The sequence below is a fragment of the Myotis brandtii genome, unplaced genomic scaffold (genome assembly GCF_000412655.1).
Source record: "Myotis brandtii unplaced genomic scaffold, ASM41265v1 scaffold125, whole genome shotgun sequence".
Lineage (NCBI taxonomy): Eukaryota > Metazoa > Chordata > Mammalia > Chiroptera > Vespertilionidae > Myotis > Myotis brandtii.
In genome coordinates this window covers 11,099,810-11,121,578 of record NW_005354385.1, presented here as the reverse complement: position 1 = coordinate 11,121,578, position 21,769 = coordinate 11,099,810, and the positions used below count along the sequence as shown (strand labels likewise).

The window sequence follows — 21,769 nt, the reverse complement described above, 5'->3', positions numbered from 1 at the left end:
AGCCGCCAGCCCGCCTGCCCAGCCAGCCCCGAACTCCCGGGAACGTCAGCACGCCGCCGTCTCCGGACCTGGTCTCCGCCAACCCTATTGGTCGGGAAGAAAAGGCTGGCCCTCCCTATTGGCCCGGCCCTCATATTGAACGGGCCAATGGGAACTGCGGTTTCAGGTCGCCATAGAGACCGATGCTGTTCAGAGCGAGAGGGCCCGGAGAAGGTGTGGAGTGAGGGTGAAGGGGTCTGTGGTTTGGGGCGCGGGAGGCGGCCGGGGAAGGAAGTACCGGGGGACTCCCGGGAGCTGGCTCTGAAATCTGGAGCAGCTTGCGCTTTGCCTCTCTGCCAGCGCCACCTGTGAAAGGTAGGGTTTGTCCCCTGGCGTCAGAAGTAGGAACAGCTGAGCCCCCCTAAACGAATACTTGAATGTAAGAACCTAGGAGTGAGTGTTCCACTTTCCCCGCGGCTGGGGAGCCCCAAAGGTTATGCTCTTTGACCTTTGACATGTGTGCAGCTTCTGCGTCTCCAGGTGAGTTTGCACCCCAACCCTTAAAATCGCTGCTTCCTGACGTCACTGAAACTCCGGAATTTTCCTTGTTCATCCCAACCACTCCCCCTTCCCTGGGGCTGATCTTGCCTCAAATTTTGGCTCTTCAAACTTATAGCCCTACCTAAAGGATACTCAAAAAGGATTTCCTTGGAATGATATTTCGGTAAACGAACAGGCTGAAGTATTGTATAATGGATGTCATCAGCTCAACACTTACGATAATGTGTTCCCTGCTTCCCAAAGCAAACCTCTAATCTCTCTGTTGAAAGATATTTATTAAACACCCATCTGTGTGTGCATTTAGCACTATGAGCTTGACAGGTGTTTGCTCTTTCCCTTAAAAGGTTGTAGGTGGGGAAAGACACGGATGACAGAGTAAATCCATGCTTCTAATGATTTCACAAGGGAGTAAAGGAAATAGATTACAGTTGATGGATTTTATTTTCTGGGTATTTTCCAGTTTATCTCTAAATCTGATAACACTGAGCCATAGAATCAGTACACACGAAAATCACGTGCTTTAATAACAAGCTTTGATTTAAAGTTACTTTGTGTTCATTTGTCAATATCAATTTTTTTGTAAATAACTTTCATATTTAGATACTGGCTATTAAAGTGGAACTTCATGAATACATTATGCTTTCAAGTATTACATTGCTGTATCATATAGCCACTGATATTCTTAGGTTCCTTCTTATCGTATACTAATCTCTTTAGTAAGAAGATTATGTTTATGTTACTGCCCCTCAAGTTGGAGGGACCATATTGTGAGAAAAAGCTAATAGGATTTTGGAAATTATAAATATCTTGTTGAGAGAAACAGATTAATGTGTGTACAAGCTATATATGTCTAATGATTTTCCTGAGTTTTAAGTTAGATGATATGCTTTGTTTTTTTTATCTTATTGTATTTGAAGATTATAAACATAGATAAGAATTATTAATGCGGTTCCTTGGTTAGAAAAATATTTCTCACAATTTGTAGTAAAATTTAACTTAGTTGATAATCCTATGCAGGGTTGGACTGCAGAACAAAACAGCTGAATATGTGAGTGTTCCCCCTAAGCATTTCCAAAATTGGGAAGGAATTATCAGGGGCCATGGAGTGGTGGCTCGTTTGCCATCATGGAAATTAGATCATTATGTTTTTGATTTCTGACTGTTTTGGTATTTGTTTATGGGAGAATAGACAAAATAAAATGCAACTTTTAATAAATAAGACTCACTTTTAATGTACTAATGAATACAAATGCATGTTTGGCTACCTGCCTCAATGAAAGCCAAACTCATGAAATAGGTGCTGGTAAGAAGGAAAATGGTTTATTCAAGTTCCAGTGACCTGAGAAGATGGCGGACTCTTGTCCTGAAAAACCATCTAAATATCTCTGTGTAGGCAAGGGTTTTTATCAGGAAGGAGAGGGAAAGCAGAACAAAGAAATCAAGGGGAGGGGGCTGTGGACCTTCAGGCAGTATTCTTGCTTGTCCCGATATAGATTTTTAATGTCATCTGAAGTCTTGTGATCAAGCCACCCCAGACCCAGGCAGCATCCAGAACAACTCATTTCTACAATATGCTCAAAAAAGGATGTTAGGGGTTTAAGGCAAGCATGACTAGCCAGGCCTTTATTTTAAGGCATACATCCTGTTTCCCAACTCGTGGAGAAGTATAGTTCATTATATGTTATTTAATCAAGAAAGTTATTTTGTTTCTTAGAATAAGATCTTTATGGTCAGCATCCGTGAGTGGGCCAGCTGGTTGCTTGTCAGCTGACTTCCTGGGGCAGGGTGTCTTAAGGTCAGGCTGCTCCTTAGGTTCACACAGAAACTAAAACTGCAGATTCCTGTAAATTATATTTAAAAAAAAACTTATAACATGCAAGCTCTAGGTTTTTTTTTTGTTTGTTTGCTTTGTTTTTTAATTTACCTTTATGGTTGAAAGTATTACAGAAGTCCCCTCTTTTTCCCCATTTACCCCCTCCACTCCATATCTGCCACCCCCCAGGCCTTCACCATACACAAGCTCTAGGTTTTTTTTCTTTTTGTTTTTTAAAAATATTTTTATTGATTTCAGAGAGGAAGGGAAAGGTAGAGAGAGAGATAGAAATATCAATGATGAGAGAGAATCATTGATCCGCTACCTCCTGCATGCCCCCCACCGAGGATCAAGCCCACAACCCAGGCATGTGCACTTGACCAGAATCGAACCTGGGACCCTTCAGTCCACAGGCTGATGCTCTATCCACTGAGCCAAACTGGCTAGGGCCATGGTTGGCAAACCGCGGCTCGCGAGCCACATGCGGCTCTTTGGCCCCTTGAGTGTGGCTCTTCCACAAAATACCACGTGCAGGCGCGTACGTACAGTGCGATTGAAACTTCGTGGCCCATGCTCAGAAGTCGGTATTTTGTGGAAGAGCCACACTCAAGGGGCCAAAGAGCCGCATGTGGCTCGGGAGCCACAGTTTGCCGAGCCGCAGTTTGCCGACCACTGGTTGGGCCACAAGCTCTAGTTTTGAGGGGGGAAATCAGGTTAGAGTAATAAGCTGGGGTTAGCATTTACTAAGAGTAAAATTAGTTGCTTTATATAGATTTTTACTAGTTTCCTTGGTGAGCACATTATTATTTTAGTTCTATTCAATGATTAGTAAGAGAAATGTAAAGTTTTTATTCCCTGTTACACTAACAAGATATCAATGATTTGGTTTTTAAAAAATGTAATAATACTGGATGAAAGGAAGATGTGTCCAATGGAAAGAAAAAAACTTTTCTTTTTTCTTGCCTTAGGCTAGCATAGAAAGAAGAAAACAAGAACCAATTGATCTTTTTACTCCAGTAATCTTTTCTTTTTGTGGTATTCTCAGGTCATATGTTTGAAAACTGTTTTGATATCATATATTTCATGTTTGTAGTTTAAAATGTTACTAAAATCCACCATGAGTAATGTCCCTAAAATGTTTTCATTTAACATTATTTTTTCATAATCATAATGCTCATTTGAAAGCTTTCTTTTGAGCTTGCTCCTGTACTACCAGGCATTGTTGGATAAAGTTAAAAATTTTTGTTCCACTAAAAGTTTATGCTTTTCAGCCTTGATCGTGTCTTCATTGATCCTCTAAAATCCTTTTCTCATCCAGTAGGGTGATTATCCAGGACACTTATCCAGGGCACTTGTCCCAAACCTGTCCTATTTCTGCTGTTCTTAAACCCCCGTTGTACTTGGTCTTCTTCCAGTTCTGCAAATGAATTTGTTAGGGGAAGAAATAGAATACTGGGGACCAGCTACAATTATAAGAAATATTAATCATGCTCTGTTAGCCATGATGGTTCTGTACCTATTAGAGAAAGCACATTCTAACCTGGCTGGGAGTTGTAGGCCCTGGGACATGGGAGCTAACAAGGGAATACAGTCCATCCTCCTTCCAAGAACTACCTGTCATTATGGAAAGATTTACAACCTCGTGGCCGAAACAATCTAGTCCTGGAGGCACCTGCCCTTTACAACCCACTGCCCCTATTACATGTAATCTGGTCCAGAGGTGCCCATCCTCCTGCGACCCCCTTCTCCCCGCAGCCCGCATGACTTGTAGCTTGTGCTGATATCCTGTGCCTACTTTCCGATGCCTGTAATTCCTACTTCCCCACTTAATCTTTGTCCTTCTATCCAACATAAGCAGCTGGTTTAAGGTGGGGTGCAGAGCAGATTTTTGTGGATGACCTGCTGCTCTCCCAGGCTGCCGGCAATATTGGAATAAATGCTCACATATGATTTAACCCTGTCTCTGCTTAATTGGCTCAAGTAGTGCCAGGTAGCCCGGAACCCTTGGTTGTCTGGTTACAAATTTGCTTCATACTTGAGGCATCCACCATGAGCTTCCTCAATTTCATTTTCCTAAACCTCATTCTCAATTTTTACACTGCATCTGGCTGAGAAGGGGTGCCCACCCTTCCCTTCTGCGCTCGCTCAGACTCCACTTGTGCTTTCAGACATGGTCGTCCTTATCCTCCACCATTTTGCTTTGCTGATCATAATTTCTCCTTGGTCATGTATTACATCCTTTCCCCTATACCTTAACTACCTGACCTTTTGTAAAAGCTCCTCCCTTCTCTCCTATATCCATCTTCATCTATTGGCATTTTCTTTCACCTAAAAACTGTCTGAAGGGAATTTCTCCAGGCTTCTATTTTTTTTAGTCCCAATGTTCTGGTGTTTGAAAACAACCTAAACATCTGTGAAGATGGTGCTCTTTTCCCTCAGAATCCGAATTCCTTTGCCAGTGAAGTTGTCTCCTACAAAAAAGTGTCCTTCTCTTGCAAATTGCAATGCATGGGTTCCAGATTTCCAGTGAAGGGTAGAGACCATTGTCTCCCACCCCGAGGGTCTATAGAAATGCAAATGGTCTACTTGAGAAGGGGGAGCTTTTACCTTATGGCTGCATCACCTGGGTGGGTCTCATCCCTGGGAAGTAGGTGTGGGAAGAGGGGCTGGTAGAGAGGCCTAGGGCAAGTTAGGAAGGTTAGAAAAAAGGAAATTTCGTGAGCTCCACCCTCAAGAACAAATGTAAACATCAGAAATCTGCGAGAACTTTTCAGTTACCACCCCAGAAAGAAGTCAACCTGAACCATTCATGATTATGAAAACTCTATAACTTTTCAATGCTTATTTCTTATTAGCAGAGGCAGGGAGGAAAAGGGGGCAGCAGGAACACGGTCTCTTTTCATTCTACGTAGGATGTCTCTGGAGAAGGTGAGGGCAGTGAAGATAATCACTCCCCAAAGTACACTGATAAATTGGTAGTGGGATTTTGTTTGTTTTAGCAAAGGCACGTTAAAACAGAGGCAGGTTGCAAATGAAGTAAAGAAAGCAGTGAACAAACTGGTCTTGAGAAGGGGTGCTAGAGCTTAACAGAAGTTACGCTCAGGATTTCAGAATTGACTGTGCCCCACCTGCAGCCCAGCACTGAATATGTAAATCTTCCTCTGCCCTTGGAGGCCCAGCCCAACAATTACTTGACACAATTGCAAAGACTTTCCTGACTTTACCTCCCTCCAGAGAGGATGATTTCTGCTTTAGTATATTACTGTGGCACTTAAGACTCTCTACCCCACGGAATATGTGTTTGTGTCTGAGCCTTCTCCCTAGAGGACAGGATACATATTGTGGTCATGACCATCTCCTTCACAGTGTCTTAGGCTACTGAAGTGCCTCTCACGCTAAGGAAAGCTAACTTTCATTAATGCTTTTTTTTTTAGTACTTGGAAGAATTTGACTTCCAACAATGAACAATTGGAATCAGTAATATTGGGAGGTAATTAGAAAAGGATGGGGCTAGAGGTTCAATGCGGAAAAGTGAGGTGATGTGTGGCAGAGCCGAGTAGAAGTTTTTGCCACATAGCCTCCGAAGAGAAAGAGGCTTCAGATCTTATCTGGACCCCTGTATGAGGGAGCGGACCAGGGTGATAAAGACGGGTTGCATGTACTTTGGCATGAAGTTACATTCAGAGCTAAGGCTATAAAATTTTGTGTATGAGGGAAAGCAGTTGACACTCAGCTTTTTCAAGCAGGTTAAGTAAGGGTTACCTACATATTTTCCATCTGAAACATTCAGGTTGCTCTGTCTTTTGGAACACAATATAATCATGAGAATTTAACAACTTCATAAAATCAGAAAGGCTTCAAACATCTGGTGAGTATAACAGACATGTTTCCAAGTACCTATATCTATAGCCCTTGAAGTAGGCAGCCCTGCATGCTTCATGATCTTGCATCTGGCCATGGTTTCTGCCCCAGTGGGGACCTGATTCAAATGTAGCCAATTCATTGACTGACCATTGACCCATAACCTTTAACAGTGCCAATCAGATTTTTCTTCTGGAAATTTGGAATTGAGAGAACAAGTGAGCCAGAAAGAGCAACTGTCTTGGTCCTGTTGGTTTCTGAGTTACTATTCTCCCCACGAAGCCAGAATATGCTTCATATTTTATTCCATAAGATTTATTTTTCTTATAATCCCCCCAAGCCATTCTTTTCCTGGTTTGCCTTTAGTGAGCCTCTTTTCCTTACAATCAAAAGGTTTCACAAAAGTATTATGCAAATATTTTACAACAAAAAAGAAAACATTTATTGTGACCGTCTTTTTGGACTATGAAGCACAACAGTCTAAAATTTTCTAACAGGCAAAGAATAGAAAGTGAATGATCTAATTCCAAATATTGCCAGTCTACTTTGGATAAAAGATCTTTATTTAGCCCCACTCTACAACGTCAAAGCTTTATATGCTTCAACTTATAAGTTGGGAGCAAGAAAAGAACTTTGAGAAAATGAACAATATAATTGCCTATTTAGGGTAGAATCATTTTGCCACACCTTTGATATCAGAGGAATATATTAAATTTATATTTATTTTATACGTTTATACTAATTTTTTTAGGAACCAGGCTAAAAATTAAAATTAAATAGGAAAATTTATCAGAGACATCAGTGATCAGGGGCTCCACAACTCAGAGAAAACAGGTTATGAAGTTTAAGTTGCAGCAATTTTAAAAAGCCTCTCAGGAGGAAAACCAGACTTTGCCCCAAATTGCTATAATATTTTATCTAAAATACTCTGGTTTCAACAAAAAATTATGAATCAATGGCCTAAAAGTTTCCAAATTTTAATCTATAGATCCATGAAACTCAATAATTCTAAATAGAATAAACATAAAGTGAGCCACAACTAGGTACATCATAGTCTGCTGAAAGGTAATTAGCAGACTATGACCAAAGATTAAAAAAAAAAAAATTTGAAGCAGCAAGAGAATAATAGTTCATTATGTACAAGGGAACCACAATAAAATTAACAGTTGATTTATTAGAAACAAAACAAAACAAAAAACTAGAAGATGTGAAGGACATAAAGTGTTAATAAAAAAAATCTCAAGAATTGTATATCTGGCAAAACTATCTGTCAGAAATTAAGGTGGCAGTCCTAATAAATGGATCTATGTTGAAAGTGTGCTAATTACTGGACAGGACCCATACAGCTGCCAGCTTTGAGTGAAGCCCAAAGCAAAAGAAGGCTGTCAGAAGATGCAGGATACCTGGCAAGTCAACCATCTTCATTTGTGAAGCAGCTCTTGACTCAATGCCAACCCTAGAACATCAAATGATCACTATACTAAATGCTACTTAAAATACTACATTTGAAGCTCTAGCTGATATGGCTCAGTGGATAGAGCATCATCCTGCAGACTGAAGGGTCACGGGTTTGATCCTGGCCATGGGTACATACTTCAGTTGGAGTCTCCATCCCCAGTCCAGGTCTGAGCATGTGCAGGAGGCAACCAATTGATGTGTGTGTCTCTCTCTCTTACATCAATGTTTCTCTGCTTCTCCCTCACCCTAACACTCTCTCTACAAATTAATGGAAAAACTATCCTCAGGTGAGGATTAACGATAACAGAAAATACTAGATTTGAAGTTCTCCCAGAAAATATTACCTCATAATTTTCTTTTTTTTAAAGTATGTTTTTATTGATTTTTAGGGATAGAGACAGCAGTGTGAGAGTGAAATATCTATTGGGTGCCTCCTGTATGCCCCCTACCCGGGATCAAGCCCCTAACACGGGCATGTGCCCTGACCAGGAATTGAACTGGCAACCTATCCATGCATGGGCTGCTGCCCAACCAAACAAGCCACACTTGCCAGGGCTCATTCTTTTTTTCTTTTTCTTTATTTTTTGGTGTGTGTGTATTTTAATTGATTTTAGAGAGAGAGGGAGGGAGAGGGATAGAGAGAAAGAAACATTGATTGGCTGCTCCACACTCAACTACTGAGCCACACCGACCAGGCATTATTTTCTTAACTTCAAAACTCAATGTCTGCTTCATAAAGGTGGCAACAGCTGACTAGAGCAGTAGCAGAGAGAAAGACAATCACATGCAAGAGCCCTCTTCTCATCCTGTCCTCCAGCCATTGTACCTGACCCTTTCCATTCCTGGGGCCCCGTTTCCTTTATACACTAGGTAAGCTGTCACCACAGAGCTTCTCCACAGCTGGTTACAGTTTCTGTGCATCTCTGGGGTTGGATTGGGTGAGCAAGTCAACAACATTTGCTAGCACATTACTTTGTCAGAAACTAGACATCAAGTTGAAACGGCCCCAGTGAGGTCGGGACGGCCCCGGTGAGGCTGGGACAGATAATGGGAACAGTATAGTATAGACTGATGAACAGGGGTAAATGCAGAGGCAGAGCAGCATTGAACAGACTGTCAAACTACAGTGGGAAGCCTGGGGAGGGTTTGGGGGGGGGGAGGGCTAAGAGATCAACCGAAGGACTTATATGCATCCATATAAGAATAACCAATGGACACAAGACACTAGGGGGTAGAGGAGGCCGGGGGGATGTCAAGGGGGAGGAAAAGGAGACATATGTAATACTCTTTGTAATACTTCAAGAAATAAAAATTATTTTTTTTAAAAAAGAACTGCTATATTTTTCTGTAGTTTAATGGATTTTTAAAATAAGAAAAAAAAATGATGAAAACAGATGCAAGAAAGCAATTGACCAGATCCAACATCTCTTCATGATAAAAATGTTCAACAAATTAGCAATAGGAGGGATAAAGTATGTGATAAAGTATATCTAGGGGTGGGTGCAAGGTGGAGGGGATCAATGATGGGGGTGAAAGAGGGACATATTTAATATTTTCAACAATAAAAAATAAATTAAAAACAACAGCAGCAAAAAAAGACCTACATTGAACATTGCATTTGTGGTAAAAGGCAGAATGCTTTGTCTCTAAGATTGAAAATAGCATGATATCCACTCTCATCTCTTTCATTTAACAATGTACTGGAGGTTTTAGCCATGCAATAAGAGAAAAAAAATAAATGCATATAGATTGGGAAAGAAATTAAAGCTGTCTTTATTCACAGATGACATGATCCTATGCATGGAAAATTCTAAAGAATTAAAAAACAAACAAACAGCCCCAGCTGGTTTGGCTCATTGGATAGAGCGTCAGTCTGTGGACTGAAAGGTCCCAGGTTCAATTCCCATTAAGGGCACACGCCTGGGTTGCGGGCTCGATCCCCACTGGGGGTGTGCAGGAGGCAGCCAATCAATGATTCTCTCTCATCACTGATGTTTCTATCTATCCCTCTCCATTCCTCTCTGAAATCAAGGGGGGGGGGAAAGAAATAAAAAAGAAATATGCCCCAAAAATAAGATGCCTAAAATATTAAAAACAAACAGTAATACTAGGAGTAATAAAAAAATTTAGCAAAGTCACAAGACACAGGACCTGCCGGAAGCCGGTCCATCCTTGCTGCTTGACACAGTCGCTGCAGGAAAGAAACATCTGCACAGCATATGTTTCAAGGGACCTGGCATATATAGCATATTGTTCTTAATATGTTTGCTCTCCTTAGCGCCATGTGTTTTAACCAAGGTCACCTCTCCGAGAAAGGTTGTTTCCCCGCTTAAAATCGGCTGGTATAAATATAGATGTAACAAGACAATAAACATCAGATCCTAATCAGATCCTAACCAGAACTTCGCTGGAGATCCCGACCAGAACTTTGGCTGGAGATCCTGGCTAGAGGTCCTGGCTAGGCTGCTGATCAACTGAAGGCTGTCTCCGTGTCATTCCTTCTTCGCCGACTCCGTCCACACCTTTGGGGACCCCTGGACCTGCTGGGGTTGGACCCCAACAAGGACCAATATACAAAAATTAACTATTTTTATATGCTAGGAACTAGCAATTTGAAAATGTACTTTAGAAAACAATTCCATTCATAATAACATGAAAAAGAAAGTGCTATCTAGGAATAAAGACTTCTGATCTATAAATTCAATGTGACACCTATCAAAATCCCAGCAATCACATTTTGTAGAAATTGACCAGCCAATCTTAAAATGAACATACATAAGAATATCCCAAAAAACAACAAAGTAGGAGGAATTACAATATACAATTTTAAAATTTACTATGAAGATACAATAGAATATAATATTAGCATAATTATAGCCATTTAGATCAATGAAATAGAAAAGGAGGCATAGAAATACGTCCTTACATTTATGTCAATTGATTCTCAACAAAGATGCCAAGGTAGTTCAATGGTGAAAGGGATGTCTTTTCAAGAAATGTTGCTGGGATAATTAGACAACCGCATGCAAAATAATGAACTCAGCCCTAGCCAGTTTGGCTCAGTGGATAGAGCATCAGCCTGCAAACTGAAAGGACCCAGGTTCGATTCTGGTCAAGGGCACATGCCTGGGTTGTAGGCTCGATCCCCAGTGGGGGACTTGCAGGAGGCACCCAATCCATGATTCTCTCTCATCATGGATGTTTCTATCTCTCTCTCCCTCTTCCTTCCTCTCTGAAATCAATAAAAATATCTTTAAAAAAATAATGAACTCATACTCTTACACAACATAGAAAAATTAACTCAATATAAATCATAGACCTAAGGACTAGTTATAAGACTTCTGGAAGAAAACATAATACAAAATCTCTGTGACTTTGCTTTAAGCAGAGATTTCTTAGATATGATACCACGTTGTGAAATTGATAAATGGGACTTAATAAAAAATAAAAGTTTTGTTCTTCCAAAGACAGTAAGAAAATGAAAAGATAAGTTACAGACTAGGAAAGAATATTTGCTAATCATAATTGATAAAGGACATAACTAGAATGTAAAGAACTTCTAAATATCAAAGTAAAAAGGAAAGCAACTCCATTAAAAATGTGCGAAATACTTGAATAGACATTTCACCAAAAGTTATGCACATGATTAATAAATACATGAAAAGATGCTCAACTAATTAATCATTAGGGAAATGCTCATTAAAACCACAATACAATATCACTACACAACCACTAGAATGGGTATAAGCAAAAGATTGATAATATCAAGCAATGACAAGAATGTGGGAAAACTGGAAGTCTAATACATTGATGATTGGTATATCCACTTTGAAAAACTGTTTGATAGTTTGTTAAAAATATAGATACAAACTTATCCTATGACCCAGCAATTCTACTTTTAGTAATTTAGTAAGGAATTAAAACCTATGTCCACACAAAGACTTTTACATGAATAGTGAGAGTATTATTTCATAATAAGAAAAAACTAGCCCTAGTCGGTTGTCTCAGTGGATAGAGCATCGGCCTGCGGACTGAAGGATTCTGGGTTTGATTCATGTGAAGGGCATGTACCTTAGTTGCAGGCTCCTCCCAGCCAGGCCCTGGTCAGGGCTTGTGCAGGAGGCAACCAATCGATGTGTTTCTTTCACATCGATATTTCTCTCAGTCTTTCCTTCTCTCTTCCACTCTCTCTAAAAATCAGTGGACAAATATGATCGGGTGAGAAATTAAAAAGAAAAACAAAAACTAGAAATAATTCAAATGTCCACCAACTAATGATTAGATAAAATGTGGCACAATGGAATAATATTCAACAATAAATAAATAACCCATACGTGCTACAAAATGCCAAGAGGAAAAAAGCTAGCCACAAAAGGACACAGTTTGCATAACACCATTTATATAACACTTCCAAAATAGAAAAAAAAAACTATAGAGGCAGAAAGCAGATCATTAATTACTTTGGGCTGGGAGGGGAATATTGGATGCAAATGGTTTTGATAGAAGATTTTCATGTGATGGAATGAAGGTGATGGTTGCACAATTCATTTTTATAAATTTTATAAATAACTAATTGCATTGTACTCTTAACAATGAATGTATTTTTACTGAATGTAAATTAGATCTCAATAAGGCTATTACAAATAAAAAATAACAAGTACATCATCTTAAAACTCTCATATATGAGTACTCAGTCACTTTGTGTTTTGTTTTGTTTTGATTTTAATTTGGAAACTATTTTCTAACGTGATTGAAAATCTCCCAAATGGCATTTCAGTGGATTTAGACCTCATTTGTTAAACATTAAAGGAAAATTTAGCAGGGAAATCAGAAATGGACTGGAAAAAAAGACTAAACTACTACCCTTTGGTAATTAGTGAATGGAATGAAATTTGAGTATCATAACTGAGTGCGTGAAGCCAATTTTGCACTACTTTCATATGGTTTTTTTGTGGTAACTATATGGTGTCCCCCACAAATGTGTGTGTATATATATATAAAATATTATTTTTATTGATTTCAGAGAGGAAGGAAGAGGGAGAGATAGAAACATCAATGATGAGAGAGAATCATTGATTGGCTGCCTCATGCATGACCCCAACTGGGGGTCAAGCCCAAAACCTGGGCATATGCCCTGACCAGGAATCAAACCATGATCTCCTGGTTCATAGGTCAATGCTCAACCACTGAGCCAGACTGGCCGGGCTACACATACATTTTTTTTATAATTCAATTGATGTTGCTTTCTTTTCAGATTTAACCCATTGGAATTAATAATTATTCAAAGTGTGTATACATTTTTGGGATACCCTGTACATTAGCCTTATAATTCTTATACTCAAGTATAAAAATAATCTACACTTAGACTTTGAATTCTTCTATGATCAGGTATTAAAACCAAGATTTTCAAGGCAATGCAACATTTTCCAACACTTAACTCTCACTAAAATTTATTCAAATTATCAATATTATGTACGTATGGATTTTTGTGTTTTATAATTGCATAATGTTAACACAATATTATACTTAAAGAATTTATAATTTTAGAAGTGTGTGCTCAAAGATGTTTAGTAATGGAAGTATATAGTTGGGAATGTTTGGAGACCTTGGTTATACAATATCTTTTAATTATATGTACATTCTTTCCCTCTTGTTTTGGTTTGTTTTTGTTATTTTTTTAAAAAAAGTTTTTCTCTTCTTGTCTACTCCAGGTAGTAAGATTAAGTCTTTGGAAGACCAGATTCTGATCTTTTTCTTTTGCTTTTTCCTTTGTCTTGAAGATCATGTAGATCATTTACCTTCAGTAAGTCATGTTTGAATCTCTAACATCACATACACTGATCATTATCATGATCCAACTTGAGAGAAGTCAGTGAAATGTCGACTGATATTGAGAAGAGTATTCTTCTTTTGACACATCCAAATGATGTAAAATGAGACATAAATAACAAATATCCAATACAAAGAAGGCCAAGGAAATTGCTGTAAAGTAGAGCATAAGAGAAAGGAAAAATATTCTACCCACACAGAATTAATGTGTGGTTTATGGTCAGTAGAAAACCTGATTTCAAAATCCTAGGCTTTCAATGATTTACTATTTGACCTTGGAAAAGCCACTTATTTTTCCACTGCCTCTGCCCACATCTATGAAAATGAGGCTTAATATGCTTCTCTATTCCCACAAACATTAATTATTAACCTTTAAACTTAAAAAAATGTAAATATGTAAACTTCTGAACTTGCAGTGTGAGTATGCTGCACCTAAATCTGACCATAAACAAAGAGGTCTTTGGGATCTATGAATTTACCTCAGGAAAGGACTCTTCCTTTCTACCTACGTTTGCTTTTGCTTCCTTCCCTTTTTTGTTAACATTAGGTAAAAATTTCTATATTAGCTAACATAGTCTGAACTACCATAGATAACATAATCATCAGCATTTTATTAACTTCTTGTAAACCTCCTCCCTTTTTTGAAACCACTATAGACAGTTTTCTCATAGGCTCATGTTAAATGGTATATCATAATCTCATTTGTCAAATACACTTACATTTAGTATTTTAATCCAATGTTTGTTTCAATTATCAATTTCCTAAAGTCATAGAATTTTAGAGTTGGAAAAAACCTTAGAGATTGAAAACCAGCATTAAAACTAATCATATAACTATCACCCTAAGACTCTATCCATTCAACCATATCGATCTCTCTTAATAAAGAAAAAATTAACATCATTTAGAAATCTCACTGTTTGCCAAATATATATGACTAAATTTTTCCAAACTAAAATAATAATTTGAAAAAAATTATAGAGATAAAACAATAGAGGAAACTAATATGCAGTTATACCAAGAATTCTCTTCCTTGCATGTATAAATGCCTATGTTATCTACCCTGCTCTTCTACAATGTTATTAACTATTGAGAAGATGATAACATCAGGTATTTTGTATATAATCGTCAATATGTAATCACTGTAGTTATTTTTTATGTTCTTGGAATTGAGTCAAAACCTATTGAGTACTGCTTCTGTGTTTTAAAAGCTGATACACTTGGTGAAAGAGCACTGAGCTCAGAGTCAGGATATAGCCTGACCCATGCTACCTGCTTCTTCAGGTCTTGAACTAAGCATTGAATCTCTCTGGCCCAGTGCTTACAGATCTGTCAGAGAAAAATTGTGTCTTGGCTTAGATGAATTCATTTATAAAATGAAATACAGTATGATCTCATTCTAAATCTTGGCTTTGTTTTCTTTTTTTTAATTTATCTTTGGCTTTGTTTTCTTCTGAAAAAAATTCACTGAAAATGTTTGTCACTTTGCTGTAGCCCTTAAGTTTATTTCCATCACCTTCTTTGTTTTCACTTTTCCATAAACATCCTTTGGAAAGACTTTTCTCTTTTTCTTTGTCCAAGATCTGCCTCTCCCCTTAATTTCCACTTATATCTTGCCTCCCTTTCCCTCTCTCTAGATTACAGTGGTTCTCAACCTTGGCTGCACATTAGAATCACCTGGGAATCTTTTTAAAACCCTGATTTCTGGGCCTCATCCTCCGGAAATTCTGTTTCTTTGTTACTAATATTGTGGCCTCACCCCATAACAAAGAAACAGAATTTCCGGAGGATGAGGCCCAGAAATCAGGGTTTTAAAAAGATTCCCAGGTGATTCTAATGTGCAGCCAAGGTTGAGAACCACTGCTCTAGACCATGATCTTTACCTTAACAAGGGAGCAGCTGTTTACTTAAAAAAAAAAGCATGGCAGAAGTCCATCCACTTCTATACTTCTATGCATGTTGAGGAGCACCACCTGTGAGCTGTCACCCTTCACTGACAGGGAGTAGAATAGAGATATTAGTTGCACGTGCTGTGGACCGCCTGGGTATTTATCTGGTTTCTGCAACTGAGTTGCTGTGTGATCTTGGACCTTAGTTTCCTATTTGGCAAAATTAAAATAGCAGTGTTACCCAAACATTATTGTGAGAATTAAGTGAACCAAAATAGGTAAAGCTCTTAGATAGTGCCTGGCTCATGGTAATTGCTCAATAAATGTTGGCAATTATTGTATCCCTCTATCTAGATCCTCATAAAATGATAGGGTAGAAGAGGAAAGAGTGAAGCTGAGGCACAGGGTAGCTCTGGGCGAGAAGAAGGTTGTCTTACAATTCGGGGGGGCCTTTGGCCACAACACTCTATTCCCGACTTCCTGCTGTTTCCCTTCCATCCTTCTGGGATGTAAATGTTGGGCAAAATGATGAAGAGGAAGCCTGGCATGATCTGTGGATAGTGTGCCTTTCGTTTAAATTGCAGGGATGACTATATATTGCAATTTTTTCTCCAAATAAATGATCTAATTATCTATTTGAAATGTGGTTTTTGTTGTTGGTTGTTTTCTGCTGTAATTCTGAACTGGCATGCCATAATTAGTATACTTTAAGAAAACATCTCAGGAACTGTCCTTTGGACAGGACTGTTTATATAATACTCCATTTGAGAAATAGCACTGGAAAAAGCTGTTCTTAGCAAAGAATGTTAATTGATGAAGACATTTCTTTGCTAACAACCTGAGGGAAGCAATATGTTCTTAGCACTTTCAAACTATAAAATAGAATTAGCCATTCATGAACAAAAGCCAATTATTTATTTTTAATACTGTCTTTACCAAATTTTTGCTTTTGATAATGGGGCTCTTTTAAAATTCTTTATCACAGCAGTTATAAAAATATAACAGCTCTTTTAATAAATATTTGTTGAATGAATAGTAAAAATTGAGTCAATGATTGACTTTTTGTTTTTATAGAATCATGAGCATGACAGATTCTAAATGAAATTTGTTGACCACTTTTATGAATTATTGTCTAATGTGCATCATTTCATATATCCTAAATGACAGTTTATAGCCTTTTTAAAATGAGACTGATAGTATTGAAGATAATAGCATAGAAGAATTTAATTTCAAGTAAACTTTCATTATGAGGGCAAATTTCTGTTTTTTAAGATAGATGGTTAAAGGATTCTCCTCCTAGATGCTGTTTGCCACACTTGTCTTTTGAGATTGGAAAAAGGCCTAATTTCAAAATATTTCAGTCCATTTCAGCTATACAGATTATGTATTTCCACAAAGGAGGCGATAGTATCCAGTTTTTAGTGAGAGAAATGGGCGTGTAGAGGTAGTTCTGATATCTCTCCCCTCTCACGCACATACTCCTGAAGCACCACAGACTTACATTGTCCAGCTTAGTTGTCATTATTATCTCACATGTGCCTCGTCCCACATTCAGTGCTTAGAGTATCATGATACTCTAAAAACAGTATTAGTAATGATGCAAAACATACATTACTAACCACATTTTACAAATTGTAAATGAATGCCTAGAACAACTAAATGAACTGCTCAAGACCATAGTTGGTAAGGATCAGACACAGAGTTTATGAAGTTCCAAAACGTTTATGCTTTTTGCTGCTTCTTTGTGAGCCAAAACCTGGCTCTATCATGGAAAATTGAGAATTGTCTTTAAACTTGTCTGTTCCTTGGACTTTATGACATCAAATTCAGTGAAAGGATTATCTTGTAAAAAAAACCTGTTTCTTTAAACATCTATGACTCATTCTCATATAACCTTCCTATAGTAATTAAATTTTCATAGAGCTATTTCATGATTTTATCATTAGGCATTGTGTTTTCAATTCTTTGGAAGTCAATAGAATTATTTTGATGCTTGCTTGTTTCCAAATATTAAAAGCTAAGTAATTTAGTATTTTTGCTCATTTAGTTAGAACACGATCTTGGTATTGATCAGCATACACTTCCACTAACCTCCAATAGGAAAACCAGCCAAAAGCTAATACTAATGCTACTTCTGGCTCACATTTGAATTATTATCTTCTCTGATTGTGAAAAAAACAACACAAAGCCAAATTTATATTCTGCTTCTATATGACCCTGAATAAATATTGAATGGGAGATGATTTTTATAACTCCTTTCACTCTTTTAAAAAATATATTTTTATTGATTTCAGAGAGGAAGGGAGAAGAAGAGAGAGATAAAAACATCAATGATGACAGAGAATCATTGATCGCTGCCTCCTGCATGCCCCACTTGGAGGATCTAGCCCACAACCCGGGCCATGTGCCATGACTGGGAATCAAACCCAAACCTCCTGGTTCACAGGTTGATGCTCAAACACTGAGCTACTCCAGCTGGGCCTTTCACTCTTTAAATACTAAAATGTATGGGTTTTTTTTAGCATGTGAATATTTATTTGCTCACTCGTTTGTTCATGTAACAAACATTTATTGAGTGCTTCCTACATTCTAGGTATCATTCTAGGGAATATAATGGTCAAGAAGACAGATGAAATGTTTGCACCATAGATATTCTCTTCTAATGGGGAGAAATAGACAACCACACAATGAAATTGTGATAACTGCTGATAGGAAAAAGGCATTCTGATGAAGGTTGGGGAGGCACACTATCCCCTAGGGGAGCATGCCCGTCCCATTCCCTCCCCCTCTCCTTTCCCCATAGGCATGTATCCCCTAAACTCTAAGGGACCCCATGAGACTTATAACCAGGGGAACAGTGGGCAGTGGCAGCTCATCCCAGGCTGGCCCAACTGAACCTCTCCCCAAGGCCCTCTTTTCTCTGACTTCCCAGGGAGCCAAAGCAGCCCAGACTACGCTCTCTTGTTACTTCTTCTATGCTGTGGTCAAATTCTTGCATGCTTTGCTGCAAAATAAATAAATAGTTGGGCAAAGGGGCACAGTTATTTTGGACAGAATGGTCATATGAGGTACTTTGGTGGAGGTGACATTTGAACTAAGACCTGAATTATGGGAAGGAAAAAGCCACTTGAAAAGCTGCCAGACTACTTTCCAAGCAGATACAACAGCCCTAGAGGCAGGAATGACTTTTGGAGGAACGAGGAACAAGGAAGGTTCTCCTAAAGCATAGTTTGTAAGGCTGAAAAGGAGTCAGGAGCCAAATCTTAAGGACTTCAAGTAAAATTATAGTTACCATCCATTTCTTCTGAATTATTCATATTCTATTTGCCTTAGAATTAATTTTATCTCCCTGGCACTATTTATTAATTATGCATCAGAGAGAGACATATATTATCATACAATCTTAAGAATTGAAAGGTTCCTTAGAAATTACCTAGTTCAACTCCTTCATTTTAGAGACAAGGCAATTTTAGTCCAGAAAGGTAAAGCGACTTATAGGAGATAACTCAGCAAGCCCAGACAAGCTAGATTTTGATTTCAGGCTTCAGCATTATAGGGTCCCATGCTCTTTCCAGAAAACCAGTTTTTAAGAAAACATTAAAAAGATTTTATTTATGCTGTTTCTGTGGTTCTCCTGTTTTCCATTAGATTGTTAAAAAAAATAACAATTTTTCATAATTTAACCAATATTTAAGTATAGTTAATTGTTTTACTTTGGGATTATATATGTTCTTTAGTTCATTGGCTAAATTCTTATAAGAGCAGAATAATGCAGATATTGACTTAGCGTTTATCTTTCATTTGACTTGCATTGTACCATCTGCAGAGGTTCTTAACCTGGTGTTCTTACACTCCAAGGGATCCACAAATGGGCTGTAAGGTCCTATTAACCCTCTGAAAAGGTGTATAACATTTTGCATGCTTGTATCATCCCAGGTCCCCAAGAAACAGGCATAAGACAGGATTTGGCAAAATCAATTTATGGGGAAATGCCTATGGAGGATAAAGGAGAGGGAGCAGGAGTAGGTAGAAGAAGATCAGAATGCAGATCTTTCATATGCGAAAGGAGAAAGGAAAGGAAGGATTCGGTTGAAAGTCTCAAACTGCAGTACAGTTTCCAAGAAAGTCTCAGCCAAGCTGATGAGCTGGGGCAGGGGGCGGGGAGAGTCTCCAAGCAAAAGTTGCAGTTGGAGGCATCTTGTGTTGTGTAGAAAGGCACTGGCATGTTTTGTTATTGGCTCTGAGCAGCCCCAGGGAAAGTGTGGTTTTGCTGTGAGCACGGCCATGGATACAGGGGACAGCAGCCATGACTGTCCATCCGCTCTGCTCCAGGCAGCCGTTGTCTGGAAGGAGTTGGGAGCCATGCGCTCCCAGGGCCACCACATGTGCGTATGTGCATTCCTTGGGGGAAAGTGTCTTGGCTTTTGTCATATTCTCAATGTGTCTTGGTCCTCCAAAAAATGCAGAACCACCAACTGTTCTGACACCTAAGTGGTTAAACTGCCGCCCTCAGAAACCAAAGTATAGATTCAAACTCATTACCAAAAGTCAATAAACAGGAGTTAATCACCAAACCATTGAAAACCGTGGCATTGTTTGTATTATTTTTTCAGGAGTGTCAGAGACATTCATACTTTTCATATTTTTATGTATCCCTGGCTGCAGGGTTACATGATAAGATGTATATGTACTTATTTTTCCTTAGGAAACACGCTAAAGATTTAGAGCAGGGGTGGGCAACCCTTTTGTGAGTGCATGCCAAAACCAGCAAAATCTCTGACTCAAAATTCTTCTGTGTGCCAACCCTAATTTTTTGAGAACATGTTACGCCTACTTGATATCTCTTAAGGTGTACGTATGTGAAGAACCTTGAAGAAATAATAAAATTCATTCGAGTGACAAAAACACAGTATATGATGATGAAAAATACATTTATTTTTTAATGTATACATGTACACTGATAGTCCGACAGAAAACTTTATGACTCCGTTTGATATTATCAGTGGGACTTTTGCTGCTGCATCACTGATGACAGAGATTTTACATCAGGTTTATATTTCGTGACCTTCAGAGATATGCATGAGCTACTACTTTCATCCGTCAGGCTACTCCTATTACGAGACTTAACAAAATTCATCACTGAGAACAAAGATTCACAAGCGTATGTGGATGAAACCAAAACACTGGTCGGATCTAGGAAGGCAGGGAGAGTTAAGGCAGAGGCATAGAAATTGCTCTTCCCCTCTCTCGTCAATCCATGTCTATGGTCTTTAAGATAACTTGTTATGTAAAATTATTTATTTATCTAAGATGCACCTACACTGAATTTATCTGAAAAATAAAAAAGTTGACATTAAGAAAAAAATTGTAAATGGAAGATTATAAGAGAGGGTTTCACGTGCCAGCAAAAGTTACTGGCATGCCATATTTGGCACGCATGCCAGGGGTTACCCACCCCTGATTTAGAGCATGAATGATGGAGAAAGAATTCCTGGGTTCCTACTGTGATTCTGCCACTGATTCCTCATTTCTAACATGGATGCATTGAGCAGTGCCTGCCTCTTCAAACTGTGGAGAGGAGTCAGGGAGGTGATCTCCACACGTGCCTGGCACATACCATCCCGGTGGTGATGGCTCGGGCACTGAGCACTGCAGTGTGCCCCACTGGAACGGGCTCAGCAATCTAAGAGGTGAACTCAGGGAGTGAATGGATGCATGAGGCTCAGATCCTTCAAGCTGCAGAAGGATCCTTGGAAGAGTGAGCCTTTCTAACACATTTAGAAATTATTTAGTGAAAAGTGTCTCTGGGTTGGTAATATTTGAGGAGATATTAGATTTTGTTGTTGTTGTGCTTATTTGTATTTTTAATTTAAGGAATGATTATGCATTACATTTTTAATTTTGTGCCCAATTCTTTATTTTTTAAAACTTTTTAAAAATATATTTTTATTGATTTCAGAGAGTAATGGAGAAGGAGAGAGAGATAGAAATATCAATGATGAGAGAGAATCATTGACCAGCTGCCTCCTGCATGTCCCCCACTAGGGATCAAGCCCGCAACCCCGGCATGTGCCCTTGACCAGAATCGAACCCTGGACCCTTCAGTCTGCAAGCTGACACTCTATCATTGAGCCAAACTGGCTAGGGCTATGCCCAATTAATTAATACTTCCACTTTTTAAAGCAAGTGAGAGCTACCAAAGTGATTTTGCATAGAGATGTATTATTCGATGTCTAATATTATTATTACTGTTAACATTGCACAAATGTTTTAAAAGTGTTCATTCTTGTTCTAAAGAGCTTGACTTTTTTTCCCCTTTATTGATTAAGGTATTACATATGTGTCCTTATCCCCCCATTGCCTCCCCAACCCCCACTCATGC

The 21,769-nt window shown here is 38.6% G+C and overlaps 1 protein-coding gene across 1 annotated transcript in view; it reads left to right on the top strand.

The window, feature by feature from the left end:
* The first annotated feature begins 186 nt into the window (after positions 1-186).
* The window catches only part of CCDC148 (coiled-coil domain containing 148), a 214,330-nt gene continuing 192,747 nt past the window's right edge, over positions 187-21,769 (top strand). The window contains exon 1 of the mRNA XM_014534079.1: positions 187-354. The gene's annotated coding sequence lies outside the window, so the exon portion shown is untranslated. The remainder of the gene's footprint in view (positions 355-21,769) is intronic.